Raw genomic sequence first — 15,963 nt, 5'->3', positions numbered from 1 at the left:
GATATAACACGGACCTCATGATGAGACCCACAAAAGGCGGTGAGGATTACAACAGCAAAAAATAAAAAATAAAAACATAAAAAAACAAAAAAACCAGGAACCTATTGCTACGAATTATAACCGTAGCCACATCCGTAGCCGTTACTTTTCGATATGTCCTGCGATATGTATCATTGAGAAAGGTCCAAAATTGTCCAGCGAGTTTGCCTCAAAAATCCTGCAGTCCCTATAGCTACGAATTATAACCGTAGCTCCGGGCTACGGATTATAATCATAGCGATAGGTACCATAAGTCAGTCTGCCTTTTATTTATTTGTTTAATTTTTTTTTACATGGAGAACTTTATTCTACCTACATTTTTCTCTAATACATATTTATATATATGTATATATAAGTATATAAAATTTTTTTCTCTCTTTTAAGTCATTTCTTTTTCTATTTAATCAACAAGCATATCTCCTAAACTGGAATGATTTACTTAACGTACCACATATGATTTTGGGGTAAGAGAAGCTAATTTAGCCAACAAACCTAGTTATTTTTCAAGATTCCATCGGGTCGATGGTCGAAAATCCATTTTCATTCACTTTGTGGTCGATTCCAATCACTTCACGGTCAAACTGGAATTTCAGTGTGACAAAAATGAAATTGACGCGGGGCAAACATGAAATTGAGCGAGACAAACATGAATTTCAGCGGGGCAAACACGAAATTGAGTGGGGCAAACATAAAATTGAGTGGGGTAAACATGAAATTGAGCGGGGGAAACATGAAATTGAGCGAGGAAAACATGAAATTCAGAGGGGCCAACGAGAAATTAAGCGGGGCAAATATGAAATTGAGCGGGGCAAACTAGAAATTCAGCGGGGCAAACATGAATTTTATTGGGGCAAACATGAAATTGAGCGGGGTAAACATGAAATTGAGTGGGGCAAATATGAAATTAAGCGGGGTAAACTAAAAATTCAGCGGGGCAAACATGAATTTCAGTGGGGCAAACATGAAATTGAGCAGGGTAAATGGTGGAAAACAAAATATATTTGTTTTTTCCCTTCATTAATACTTAAGAGACCTTATGAACTAGTTAGATGACAAATAAACATGTTAGGCCTAGGAGCACTAGTCTGTCTGGAGCTCAGAACTGGTAGGGCAGTACCTAATCCACCGTTAGACTTTCTTAACATGTTAGCGCCTCAAATGATTACGTGTTGTGCCGGAAAGGGAAGCTGATTGGCTGGTGTACAACTGCTATAGGTACATGTCGTTGGAAGAGGAGCACTGACGCTCCTCGATCTCCAAGTTGTACGAACGGTTCAAAGGAGATCAAAGTTACATAGCCACACAGTGATGTATTTATTATATCTAGATTATTTTAAAGCATTATCTAAAAATTGAATCATATCCAATGATCATCTGGACAACACCATAAATAGTAGCAACAATAATGATTTTCACCGTTAAACAATTTGTAGGGCCCACTGAATGTTTATTTTACATCCAATCTGTTAATAAGGTCACAAAAACCTGAATGAAAAGGAAAAATTTTCATATTGATCCAAAACTTCTGACCCCAAAAAGGGTTTCAATGATAGACTTTCAATCTCCTACTAGTTTTTGCAGTGTGGTCCATTTGATAGTTAGCTCTGTCTTATTTTTTGTCTTAAGCCTTAAGACGAGCTCTCCAAATGGATGTACGATCTGGATATAACACATACCCCATGATAAGACCTACAGAACTCTTTCCCATAGCCACTCCCCTATATAAAATGCATTCGGTCCTTAACACAGACCTCATGTTTGCCCTGCTCAATTTCATGTTTGCCCCGCTCAATTTCATGTTTGACCCGCTGAATTTCTAGTTTGCCCCGCTCAAATTCTAGTTTGCCGAGCTGAATTTCGTGTTTGCCCCGCTCAATTTCATGTTTACCCCACTGAAATTCATGTTTGCCCCGCTCAATCTCTCGTTGGCCCCTCTCAATTTCATGTTTGCCCCGCTGAATTTCTAGTTTGTCCCACTCAATTTTATGTTTGCCTCGCTCAATTTCTAGTTTACTCCACTGAATTTCTAGTTTGCCCCACTCAATTTCTAGTTTGCCCCGCTGATTTTCGACCATCAACCTGATGAAATCTTGAAAAATAACCAGGTTAGTTGGCTAAAGTAGCTTCTCCTACCCCAAAATCATATAGGGTATGTCAAGTAACTAATTTTGGTTTAGAAGATATTCTTGTTAAATGAATAAAGAAAGAAATGAAAAAAAAAAAAAAGAGAATTTTTTTTTTATATGCTTATATATACATATTTATATAAATATGTATTAGAGAAAATTGTAGTTAGAATAAAGTTCTTCATGTAAAAAATAATAATAATAATAATAATAATAAATTGCATAGACTAGTTATGGAAATGGTTATAATCCATAGTTATAGGTAAAATAACCTTTAATACATATCGTATACTCTTCGATATGTATCGAAAATTGCAGGATTTTTGAAGTAAACTCGTTGTACAATTCTGGACCTTTTTCGATAATATCGAAATACCTTCGATATATACTTCGATATATATCGAAAGACATATCAAAAAGGTAGGGGCTACGATTATGGCTACGGTTATAATCTGTAGCAATAGGGAACCCCAGCTTTCCGAAATCACATTTCTTTTATGGGTCTCATCCTCAGGTCTGTGTTATATCCAAACCGTTCATCTATTTGGAGAGCTCATATTAAGGCTTGAGACAAAAAATAAGATAGATCTAACTATCAAGTAGACCACACCGTAAAAGGCAATGGGGAATTCAACGTCTACCATTGAAACCCTTTTAGGGGTTATAGAAGTTTTGGATCATTATGAAATTTGTTTTTCCTCTTCATCCAGGTCTTTGTGACCCTATGAATGAACTTAGATGGGGAAGATTTCTCACAAACATCAAAGTGGGCCTCCAAAAAGTTTTTAATGGACGACGCTCATTCAACACTCTTTCCTGTAATGTGGTACACTTGAGATTTGGATATACCTCATTTTTGGTCTCATATCATCAAATAATGTGAAAAAATATATGGACAGCATGGATGAAAAGCATACATCATGGTGGGGCCCACATACCACCGGCCATCCCCATTGGCCGGTGGCAGGGGGAGTACCCAATTCGTTTCCGTGAAAGGAGGGGTATTTTCGTCCTCAAATTCGCTGTCCGTACGAGCAGGTCTAAGTTCTCAAATAAAGTTTGTATTGCTTGATAAAACCTGCTGGGTAAAAGGTGGGGTCACAGTCCCCCAATTTCTCCTCCAGAAACGGATAGGCTACTCCCTCGCCACCAGCCCCGTGGCTGGTGGTCAGTGTGCTCTGTGGGCCCTATCATAATGTATGTGTTTCATCCATTCTGTTCATCCATTTTTAAAGATCCTTTTAAGGCTTGATCCCAAATATTAGAGTATACAAATCTCAGGTAGTCCACACCACATGAAAACAATAGCCATGGAATATCTACCGTTAAAATCATCCTAATGCCCATTGTACTGTTTATTTGATATCCAATATTTTGATTAGGTCATACATGCCTAGATGAAGGGAGAAAACAAAAATCAGCTTGATCCAAAGCTTTTATGGCCCTCAAAATGTTTTTAATGGTCGGCAGTCATTCAACACTGTTTCTTGTAATGTGGTCCACTTGAGATTGGGATATACCTAATTTTTGGTCTCATAATGTAAAATGATCTGTAAAACTAGATGGATAGCATGGATGAAACACATACATCATGGTGCGGCCCACAAAGCACCGACCACCAGCCATTAGCAGGTGCCAGGGAGTAGCCAATCCGTTCCCACTCGATAGATGTTGATTTTGGACGTGGATTTCCTGCGAAACGCTTTCGTAGGAAGTTCTTGCACCGGGAACCAGGTGGGGCTTACTGTGTTATTTGTGAGAAATCCTCCCCTTTCATCCGTGTTTTGAGTTCAGGACAGGGTGTCAGAAACTGAACCCTATCCAAAGCTCAAGTGGGCCCTACTAAAGGAAAATGTGGTTACGGAAATTTCTACCGTTAAAATCTACCTGGGTTCGACAATGATGTTTACAAGCCATCCATACCGTTAATAACTTCATTCCTACTAGGATGAACTGAAATCACAAATATTAGCATGACTCAAAACTTCTGTGGCCCATGAATATTTCAATTGTGTACGTTCAATTATCACGTTTTTGGCTCACTTGAGCTTTGGAAATGGTTCATTTTTGGGTCCATGTCCTGAATTGAACTCAAAATACAGATGGACGGGTAGGATTTCTCACAAACATTTCAGTGGGTCCCACCTAAGGTTACCGGTGCAGGAACTTCCTGCGAAAGTCTTAAACAATTACATGTGCGTGGCATAGTGCGTTCACGGCCCAAACGAAAAAATATCCGGATCCCTGTTGTAAGAGTATTTATTGGAAAAAAAACAGCCGGTATCTACCAATGCCATTTCGCCACGTAACTTCGGTAGTCTTTTTAAGGACCACTGAAGCCCTCAGTATCCAATCCGCTCCCACCACATGACATGCCTGCCGACCTAAGCGGTACTCCCACTTCCAATTGCACATGATTCAGTAGATTGAGTGTATGGAACCTTTCCCATGCACGTACTTGTATTTGTATCCGTTCAAATCCCCATCACTTATCAAGACCGTCCATTAGGTCTATCCAGTATTTTTCTTCTATTAATTATAGTAATTTGGTCTTAAACAATCTTGTCCATCCATTTTTTTCATGCCACTGACTGAACGGTTTGACTAATCCAATTAGTATAATTTTTCCGTACAGTGTATGAAATGTAAATTGCACCTGGTGGACGACCGCACCGATAGGTGATGTAGATGCTTACAAGTCTACAGGTGAATGTGTATGGGAAGTTCCCATGCGCTTGGCCCATGAGAAACTAGACCATCTCACGTGATACTTTTAACGCAGGACGTGAACCGTTTCCTACTTGAAAATCTGTCCACTGTCTCATTCCATCGATGAAAATTTATCTTTGACCGTTGATGGTAGGAAGCACGTGCTTGCGTAAGAGAAAAAATTGATTATTGTGTAGCAGCTGGGCCACTACCGAAATTGCATTTTTAAACTGGATTTCGGGAAAATTAATTGCTTAGCGTGTAGCATATGGATCATCCCCAAAATTGCATTTTCCAATAAGTTTCAAGAAAATTGATTATTGGGTAGCATGTAGATCACTACTGAAATTGCTTCTTTGAACAAGTTCCAAGAAAGTTGGTTATTGTGTAGCATATGGGTCACCATTGTAAGTGGATTGTGTACTGAGTACTCATCAAGCTAGTAAACTGTCTTATCTGTTTTACAAGATTTTATTTTATTTTTTTTTTATTTTTATTTTTTATTTTTGAGTATAAGCATAAAAATGAAGGATATCTAAAGCTTGATTGGACCAGGCCATAAGAAACGGTGGGGATAATGACATCCATGTTTGTTGGTTGGGTTGGACCATTTGCAACTATTCATCTTTATTCACCATGAGATGTCCACCTATTCGTCGGCTAGGATCATAATTTCAAAGTGATTTTTGGACAAGAATCCATCTACAGCAAGTCTCACTATTCGGGCAGTTTGACTACACCTGCACGCTACATGTACTGCCGTGGAGCCTCCCAAACACCTTGGTTGTGGTATAATGCCTAGCATTGCAGGGTCCTATCATTCCCTAGTGAAAAGAGCTGAGCATGTGATAGAGGTCCGGGCCATGCCGTGGACCAAAAGAATGGGCGGTTAGAAAAAGGAGTATAAATGTGCATATGTGGCTCACTGGATGTAACCCGGTATCTCTAACATGGGTAAAGGCAACCCAGATCACTGATAGGTGTTCCACCAGTGGGGCTCCAAGTTCCGTTTTTGACACTTATAACAATGATGCTGCCTCATGGCTAGGCCGATCAGTAGGTCTGATTCGGATTGAAGAATGGGCATCCATTTATAAAAGACGGAAGTAGAAAGCAAGGCATAATCTTTCAAAGGAAAATCATATCTTCGTTGTTGATCCAAGCAGACGCTTGACAAAATATATGGGTGTTGGGGTTAGGCCCAATGCCCAACAGAGCCCCACACATGTTCTCAATCAGACTCATCTTTCAGCTTAAACTCAGCTTAATCTCTAATCTCCACTATATATAATGCTAGAGAAAATGTACATTTTTGTCTATCAAATTAGTCTTAGACGAGTTGTGGTCTTTGAGATTGGTAGGACATTAAATGAGGTTTTGAAGTTAGATTAAAGTATTGATGAAATTTTAAAAATCTATATGCTTATAGACCTATGGCTTGGATTTACCCACCTAAACAAGCGGCGTTAATTTTACCCGCTTCTCTCATGCTCTTTTTTGTGTGAGTAGCACACTCCCTCTCCCTAGGTTTTTTTTTTTTTAACTCTATCCCCTCTAAAAATCTCTCTTTCCTCTTTCCACAAGCATTGCATATGCCACATGCCACTTCCCTTGGCATATATAACTTGAGTAGTTGTGGACAATTTTGTGTACCCAATTAGTGTTCAAAGAAGTAAGAAATTTTGAATTTTAAAAGGACATTTAAGGAGATTTTGAATATGGAAAAGGGTATTTATGCCATTTAAAATGTCTTCAATTGAGAGCATTTTTTCCATTAAAAAAAAAAAAAAAAAACGAAGATGTGATAGCCCACCACCCCAACCCCATCCCCAGCTAATCATCACAGTCATCACCAAAAGTAGAGCACCATTTCCACACGCTTTTCTTTTCTTTCCTTCTCTTTTTTCTTAAATACATGCAAACACGCACTTGACACACACACACACACCCACGCATGCCGCAGTAGGATTTCACCACCTATGGGCATTGAACTTGAGACCTCGCGTTGAAACTCCTCAGAGTCTACCACTGAGGTAAGAACTCGAATAGTGCAGTATTACTTGCTAGTACTTGAGAGAAGTTTGGGTGTGAATAGTCATAAGTGGCTTGATGGTTGTTAAGTTTGGCTGATTTATTATTTGAAGAAAAGATTTAAAAGATTATGAAAGCTTAATTTACTGACAAAAAGCATTTGAAATTTTGTACCTAAGTAGGTTTTATGTGAGGGAGAGTGGTGGCACGTATTGATAATCACCGTCTTCTTTGTATATTTATAAGTTAGACGAATTGATATCCATGCTCTAACTTAGTGTTAGAATATATGATATGTATGTGCAACTATACATGCTATGGAAGAGAGAGAGTCTCAAGTCCAACTGATTGGACCACAAAGAATGGTCCAACTAGCGGATAATATCTAACCTATTAGGTGCATATGAAATCTGACCTTTCCAATAGTTGGTCATACCATTAGGATCATCTACTGCAAAAATCATCCCTATCTACTTATCAAGTCGGTCACACCATATAAAATAATTTCTAGCCATTAATAAATAGTAAAAAAAAACATGGTGCAATTGATGAGTAGATATTTTTAGGATGTTTTCACAAAGTGATCCTCATGATAAGGCCAGTATATTAAACGGGTTAGATGTCACACGCACATGAAAGGTTCAAAATTATTGGGGTGGACCATAACTTACACATACTATCTTCTTTTCTTTCTTTCTTTCTTTCTTTCTTTCTTCTTCTTCCTCTTTTTTTTTCCTTTTTCTTTTCCCATGTATTGATGTATTCTCAATTAAATATAAAATACTATTTTACACAATGTAGTCTCTTGTTATTAAGAATGTATGTAAGTCAAATAAAACTTTAGAAATGTTGAGGCCCACATTAAATAGGTCAGGCCTATAGTCACTTATATCATGATTTAAGGCTACAAGATTCAAACCCCATAAAAATTTGAATATATCCCAATACATATGGCATGTAGTTTCACATTTTTATCATGATATTTTCTGTCACAGTTAGTAATATACATCCATATAAGAAGACTGCTTGCTTGAGTCATCCCTTCCTGGTGATTTGCTTTACCACGGGAACATATGTGCAGGGTCATGGTTTTCAAGCACAAGCAACCAATTTAGTGATCCCTCACAACATAAAAGCTCACAATTGAAATAAACCGGGTAATGTGGCCTAATTGTGTTTTGTTTCATACATGCATTATGTGGTGGCTCTACCACCACATATCTCCATAGTGACTCGATGTGGTGGAATTTAATCGGACCATGTGCTGCCATCAGAGACGGAGCTCACTCAAAACATAATTGAAAGTTGTTAGGTCAAGTACATACTTAATGAGCCCCATCTCTAATAGGCATATAGGCGTCCACTCATTCCATCCCTGGTAGGACTTGATCTTAAAAATTAGGCAGATCTAAAAATAAAGTGGCAGCCACACTTAAAAGAAATGGTGGAAACGGAAAAGACTACCATCAAAACCCCCACAGGACCACTATGATGTCTACATTTCGTCCAACCTGTCAACCGCGAACAAATCTACAAATATAGTTGCCATTCAAAGAGGTTAATTTGGCAGGCGTCTTCATCATATTTTTTGGTGGTGTAGCTCAATTGTGTTATGTATTTGATATAGGTAGCCTACCGCTTCGGACCTATTTATAATAATTACGTATCTGATTAGCTCACCAATATGCTTATCAAAATAGAAGTCCTACGGTATTATACGTAGAGATAGAGCTCACGCAAAGTATGATTGAAAGTTGTTTATTCAAAAACACAGTCAATCAAATCCCACTCACCTGGACATATCCATAAAAATCACATATATATATAGTGGAACCCACCAATACGCTTATCAAAATAATTTATTCGTATAATCTAACTTGACTATCATGTAAAGCCACCAAATAAATGTATTGTAGTGCTGCTATCAAGCTTATCAGAGATAGAGCTAACTAAAAGCATGATTGAAAGTTGTCAAGTACATACTGGTAATCTATAGCCTTCCGCATCTTCCTGATTTTTGGCCTCGCATGTTAAAGTGAGATTCTGCAATCGGCAGAGAAAGTGGACACTTGCTTGTTAAAGTTGGATTATTAATTCTTTTCAGCTTGGCTGTCTTTCGTTCACACCTATGAGCTACTCAGGACACGTGTCATGTAATTTTTGTTTACAGCTCATTCAAAGTGAGATACACCATCTAGACGGCTCAACTTGAGTTGAATATAGATGGCGACCGTTGAAAGTTTTGGGTGCATGTAATTGTGGGCCCCGGTTGAAATGCGTGTTCATGGGACCCAACAAGTAATAAAAGGTGGCAAGATTTCAACTATGATGTGCGTTTGGTACCGCTTTGGCAATGGTATTGCCTCATAAGATATTCTAGTGATCCACGTCAGGCCTGGGAAGCTCGCAGCGATTGGACCACGTTAGCTATCTAGAACATGAGAGCGGATTAGGTGTTACTCGCATAACACCTTTGCGGCTATTACCCTTATCATGTGGGGCCCATCTTGATGAGTTTTTTTTATATTGATGCCGTCCATCTATTTTTTCTGGATGTGATTTCAAAATTTAAGTAGATCCAAATCTCAGGTGGGCCATACTATTGGAAACAGCAGTGAATGACCATTAAAAGTTTTTTCTAGGCCATAAAAGTTTTGGATCAAAATGATCTTTATATTTTTCACTTCATCCAGGTCTGTTTGACCTTATCAACGGGTTGGATGGAAAAGAAATATTATGGTGGCCATTACTGTGAGCCCTAGGAAGATTTTAATGGTGGGCTTATAAGAACTCTGTTTAGTGGGCCTTACTGATCAACGGTCTAGATTGTCATTTAGTTGGACTGGATGATTGAGTAGATCAGTGGGCCCCACTTCAGGTGATGCACTGCGCAGTCTATCTGCGTAGCTTTACGTACTAGGGCTGGAATGCTATAACTGTCTTACGCAGACAGCAATTTGAGTTGTACTAGGATGCTATAATGTGAAGCGTGGGAGAGAGAGTTGCGATGGGTTTCAAACTCTCTCTCTACAGATTTTATAAAAGAGACCTGAGTCCCCAATCCTACACCACAGCAGAATTCGAGTCCCATCTATTGTATTGCAGAAAGGGTGTGAAGGAGAGGAAGATCCTAAGCTCTTCAGGAATTATCGGTATTTTGGTATTATTATCCGGCTTCTATGGCGGCGTCACAGCTAGGTAAGCTATCCGACCCCTGATCGCCATGTCCCATGCACAAACAGATTCGTGGGCCTATTCCACATATAGATTAAGTCCCACAGTTGGTATCAGAGCCATCTGTGTATAGGTATGGTTGATCCCATACATCGATTAAGGCTTTCAAATTCGAAACCCATACAGCAATTAGGGCTTTCGAATTCGAATTCCATATCAGATCAACATCAGGGATTTTCGAATTCCTGAAACAGGATTTCGAATCCCAAATCCAGATTAGGGATTTCAGTTCCAATAGTCCTAAAATCTGAGATTTTAGATTCGAACCCCTAAATACAGACATCCGATTATGGACTTTTAATCCAGTAATTAGGGATTTGAACCCCAATTATAGAATCCAGAGTTAGGGATTTCGAATCCCCAAATCCAGTTGGGAAAATTAGGGATTCTCGAATCCAAATCCAGCACTACAAATTAGGGATTTGAATCCCAAATCAGGATTTCAGGGATTTTTCATCTAATTTGGGATTTCGGATTTGTATCCCCAAATTCGATTAATAAGAATATCAACCCCAAATTCGGAATATGAGATTTCAGATCTCAACTTGGGATTGAGATTCCTCAGTCCTTACTTGCGTCTTCGATGGAGGCAGCCAAGGTCATCCCTTTCACCGCCAGAGTTGTACATTCTCTTTGACTCCAGCAGATCCGAGGTTACAACCTCCATTCATGGCCGACTGGCTCCTTGTATCCACCATCTTCCATCCATGGCTAAGTAAATATAGATCTCGATCAAACTCTCATGATGCTCCATTGAACACTGGTAGCGTTCTTTCCTAGCCGTGGTAGCCATCATCGCGACTGGAGATTTCTCGAATCGACCTTGTGAAAGATGCCGGTCGTCCGGTCCCCAAGATGGCTGGCAGCGGCGACTGCTTCAAAAAGCCATAAGGCTAACAGAAGCTGCATTTCGGACGGCTATTAGAGGCAGAGATTTAACCTACCCGAATTTTTGGGTGACGGGTTTGCGGACCGGATTAAATGTTAGTCGGGTCTGCAATTCAGGACCCGAACCGGATTTACTATGATCCAATATTTCAATTAGTGGGCCCTGACATCATTCAAGGCCCATTGGTCCGATAACCTGGTCCACTTGATATCATTATGATATAATTTATTTTTTAATTTTTTTGGCCTGTATCATATATGGGTTCAATCATGAGCGTATAATCTAACACATTCAGGAGGATATGGACCATTTATTATGATCTGACCATTTATTAGTTTGATCAAGAACTTTCATCTGACTTTTAACTCATCTGTTCAACTTATGGACGGCCATACATAGATCTACCCATCAAATTTGTTCCATCCATACTATTTGTCCATCATTAGAATGTCAGGAGCTCGATTTAATTATGCTCATTTGAACAAGTACAGATCAAATAAGAGTCCTGATTCAGCCCTATTATTTGCCCATCACCCATATTTAAGTATTGATATGGACCGTTGGAATGTAAGGTGTGACACCTATTTATATGTTTCACTTAAGGTCCCTTTATTTCCAAAAGGGTCACTATCAACTAACTTATGGGCCGCATCGGACTAATTAAGATATGATTCATAGAGAGGCAGGATTATAATAGCAATCATAAAGTCTATATTTGTAGTTTTGGATTCGGTTGTGTTAGCCCCATAGTGACCTCAATCGATGAAAATATTGCAAGTACAGACTTGTAACATTGAGATAAGTAGATTGCATACAGTTGCGTTCACATTTTCATGCATACGGTAACGAAAACACAGATGATTACCATCTGGCAGTCAAGTGAACGTGTGAAGTAAATGGTGCTGGTAATGTAAAGCTGAAAGACTCATCTCACCCACAGGTGTTGAGTGTCTCAGATTTACATGACTGACATCACTTAGCTTCATGTTCAGGAGGATCACTAACATGTTGTTATTACCTCCCATAGGAGGAATGATGATGATGTAACAGATTCTCACTAAGATGTGATGGTTGGGCCCATCTTCATCTTGGATGATTCAGTCAATGCCTCCCTTAGCAACTGAATTAGTTATCTTTGCCTGATATTTTGTTTACTAAACTGTTTTGTGAAATAATGAACTAATGTGAGTATATGTGTATTTCTTATATTTCAGTCTTAATTCCAACTAATACGCATCAAGTCCCTGCCTTAAATGGGTCTAATTATACTCAATGGAAGAACGCCATTGAAGTTGTACTGGGCTGTCTTCAATTAGATCTTGCCCTGATAATACCAGAACCGCCAAAGCCATCTGATAATGCCACTGAAGCTGAATATAATAGATGGGTTGCATGGTTTAGATCAAATGATACATGCCTGAAAGTTATTAAGTATTCAATTTCTGAATCGATGAAGGGTGTCATGCCTGAAACAGATAAGGCCAAAGTTTTCCTGACTGAAATGGGAAAACGATTCAAGAAATCTGATAAATCTGAAGTAGGCATTCTTCTGAATAAATTGACTCGCTCATCCTACGATGGAAAAGGCAACATCCGTGAATACATTGTAGAGCAGATCGAAGTTGTTTCTAAGATCCGTGCTCTAGGGCTTATACTCACTAATGATCAACTGGTTCATTTGATCATGAACAACCTACCTCCCCAATTCGGCACGTTCCTGGTAAACTATAACACTCTGAAGGACATGTGGACATTGGATGAACTCATCACTCAGTGCGTCCAAGAAGAAGACAGGATCAGACAGATGATAAAAGTTCAAAATGTTAATATGGTGACTTCAGGACAAGGGCATGGGCAAGGGAATAAAGGTAGAAGGAAGAGGAAACAAGGTTCTAATAATGGATTCTCTGGTCCTCCATCTGAAAACCATGAGAATCAATCTGGAAATGGATCTAAATGCAAACGGGTTAAAGGCAAACCGTGCTACTTTTGTAAAAAGACGGGTCATCTAAAGAAAGACTGCGAAGGTTTTAAGGATTGGCTCATAAAGAAAGGTAATCATTCTGTTTTTGTCTGTTTTGAATCTAATCTGACCGATGTGTCAGTGGATTCCTGGTGGATAGATTCAGGAACTACTATTCAAATATGCATTCTATACAGGAATTACTACAGGCCAGGCCACCAACTGATGCGGAGCAATCAGTATACGTAGGCAATGGTGTTAAAGTTGACGTGGAGGCAATAGGAGTCTATAGACTTAAGTTGAAGACTGGTCATTTTTTAAATTTAGTAAATATATTCTGTGTGCCATCTATAAGGCGCAATTTAGTTTTAATTTCCTGTTTGGATAAGTTGAGATATTCTTTCCATTTTGGAAATAAAAGTTTTAGTATTTACATTAATTCAATTAAAGTTGGAACCGGTTCTTTAGTAAATAACTTATACCAGTTAGACTTGATTGCCTCTCACGTCTATAATATTAATACTTTGCATGGAAATGTAGTGGAATCCAAGCAAAGACTAGACTATGAGAATTCCTCCATGTTGTGGCACAGGCGGCTATGCCATATATCTCGTGAGAGATTAGACAGGCTTGTGCGAGAAGGAATTTTGCATTCTCTAAACTTCTCTGACTATAAAGTATGCATTGATTGCATAAAAGGGAAACAGACTAGAACGAGAAAGAAAGGTGCAACCAGGAGTGTAGATTTATTAGAGGTTATACATACAGATATCTGTGGACCATTCCCTACAGCCTCATGGAGTGGCTACAAATATTTCATTACCTTTATAGATGACTACTCTCGCTTTGGGTACCTATACCTTATCAGTGAGAAATCAGATGCTCTGGATGCTTTTAAAATCTATAAGGCCGATGTTGAAAATCAACTCGATAAGAGAATTAAAGTTGTCAGATCTGACCGTGGTGGTGAATACTATGGCAGATATGACGAATCAGGACGCAATCCAGGGCCATTCGCTAAATACCTGCAGGATTGTGGCATTGTTGCTCAGTACACTATGCCTGGTACTCCAGAGCAGAATGGAGTTGCTGAGAGACGTAATCGCACCCTTATGGATATGGTGCGAAGTATGGTCAGCAATTCAACATTGTCAGAATCTCTGTGAGGTGATGCGATCAAAACTGCAGTTCATATATTGAACAGGGTTCCCAGCAAAGCAGTAAGCAAAACTCCTTTTAAGTTGTGGAATGGGAGAAAACTAAGTCTCTGATATCTACATGTTTGGGGTTGTTCTGCTGAGGCCAAAATTTATAACCCGCATGAAAAGAAGCTTGATCCTAGAACCATAAGTTGTTTCTTCATTGGATACCCAGAAAGATCAAAAGGCTATCGATTCTACTGTCCTTCCCACTCCATCAGGATTGTTGAGACTGGGAATGCCAGATTCATTGAGGACACTGAAAACAGTGGGAGCACGAACATAAGAAATTTTGTATTTGAAGAACAAAGGACTGTAACTCCTGTCATAGTCAATCCAGATCACGTGGACATTAATGATGCAGTCGATTCTGCAGTCACTGCAGAGCACCACGTAGAACCTCATATACAAACCACTGATGAGGAAAATCAAGATCAGACCCAACAAGCTGAACCATTAAGAAGATCTGAAAGAGAGAGAAGGCCTGTAAATCGAGACAATTACATCGTATACTTACAGGAACACGACTTTGACATAGGGGTGAAAAATGATCCTGAATCCTTTACACAAATCAAACAAAGTGCTGATCCTTCTCGTTGGTTTAATGTCATGAAAGACGAGTTGAAATCCCTGTAGGACAATAAAGTATGGGATCTTGTAGAGTTACCCACTGGAATAAGGCCGATTGGTTGTAAATGGATATTTAAAATCAAACGGGACTCCAAAGGTAATGTCGAACGATATAAAGCTAGACTTGTTGCTAAGGGTTTTAACCATGTGAGGGCATTGACTTTAAGAAAACTTTCTCACCAGTATCCAAGAAAGACTCATTCAGGATCATAATGGCTCTTGTGGCTCATATGGATTTAGAGTTACATCAAATGGATGTAAAGACTGCATTTCTCAATGGGGATCTGAATGAGAATGTGTACATGTTGTAGCCCGAAGGTTTTGTAATTACTGGCTCAGAACATTTGGTTTGCAAACTTAAGAAGTCCATCTATGGGTTGAAACAGGTATCGCGGCAGTGGTACCTTAAGTTTCATGAAGTAATTTCTTCATATGGCTTTGTAGAAAATACTGCAGATGAATGTATCTACATCAAAACTAGTGGGAGTAAGTTCGTTATGATGATTTTGTATGTTGATGACATTCTGTTAGCTAGCAGTGATACCAGGATGTTGAGCGACAACAAGAAATTTTTATCTTAAAGGTTTGAAATGAAAAACCTTGGTGAAGCTTCTTACGTCATCGGCATTGAGATTCGCCGTGACAAAACACTTAGACTGCTCAGCTTGTCACAGAGGGCCTATATTACTAGGGTACTCGAAAGGTATGGCATGCAAAATTGTACTTCAGGAAAGTCGCTCATTGTGAAGGGTGACAAATTTGGTTTATTTCAGTGTCCAAAGAATGATTTAGAAAAGAATCGAATGAAAGAATTTTCATACGCATCAGTAGTAGGGAGTATCATGTATGTTCATGTCTGTATGCGATCGGACATTGCCTTTGTCATTAGAATGCTGGGAAGATATCTATCTAATCCAGGAATGCAACATTGGATAGCTGCAAAGAAAGTATTACAGTATCTTCAGAGAACGAAAGACTTCGGACTCACATACAGAAGGTCTGATCAGTTGAAGTTGATCGGATATTCAGATGCAGACTTCGCAGGCTGCGTTGATACTAAGAAGTCTACTTCAGGATACATCTTCATGATGGTGGGAGGAGCTGTGTCGTGGAAAAGAGTGAAACAATCTACCACAGCCTCAT

This window comes from Magnolia sinica, chromosome 13 (genome assembly GCF_029962835.1).
Source record: "Magnolia sinica isolate HGM2019 chromosome 13, MsV1, whole genome shotgun sequence".
NCBI lineage: Eukaryota > Viridiplantae > Streptophyta > Magnoliopsida > Magnoliales > Magnoliaceae > Magnolia > Magnolia sinica.
This window is presented reverse-complemented; position numbering follows the sequence as displayed.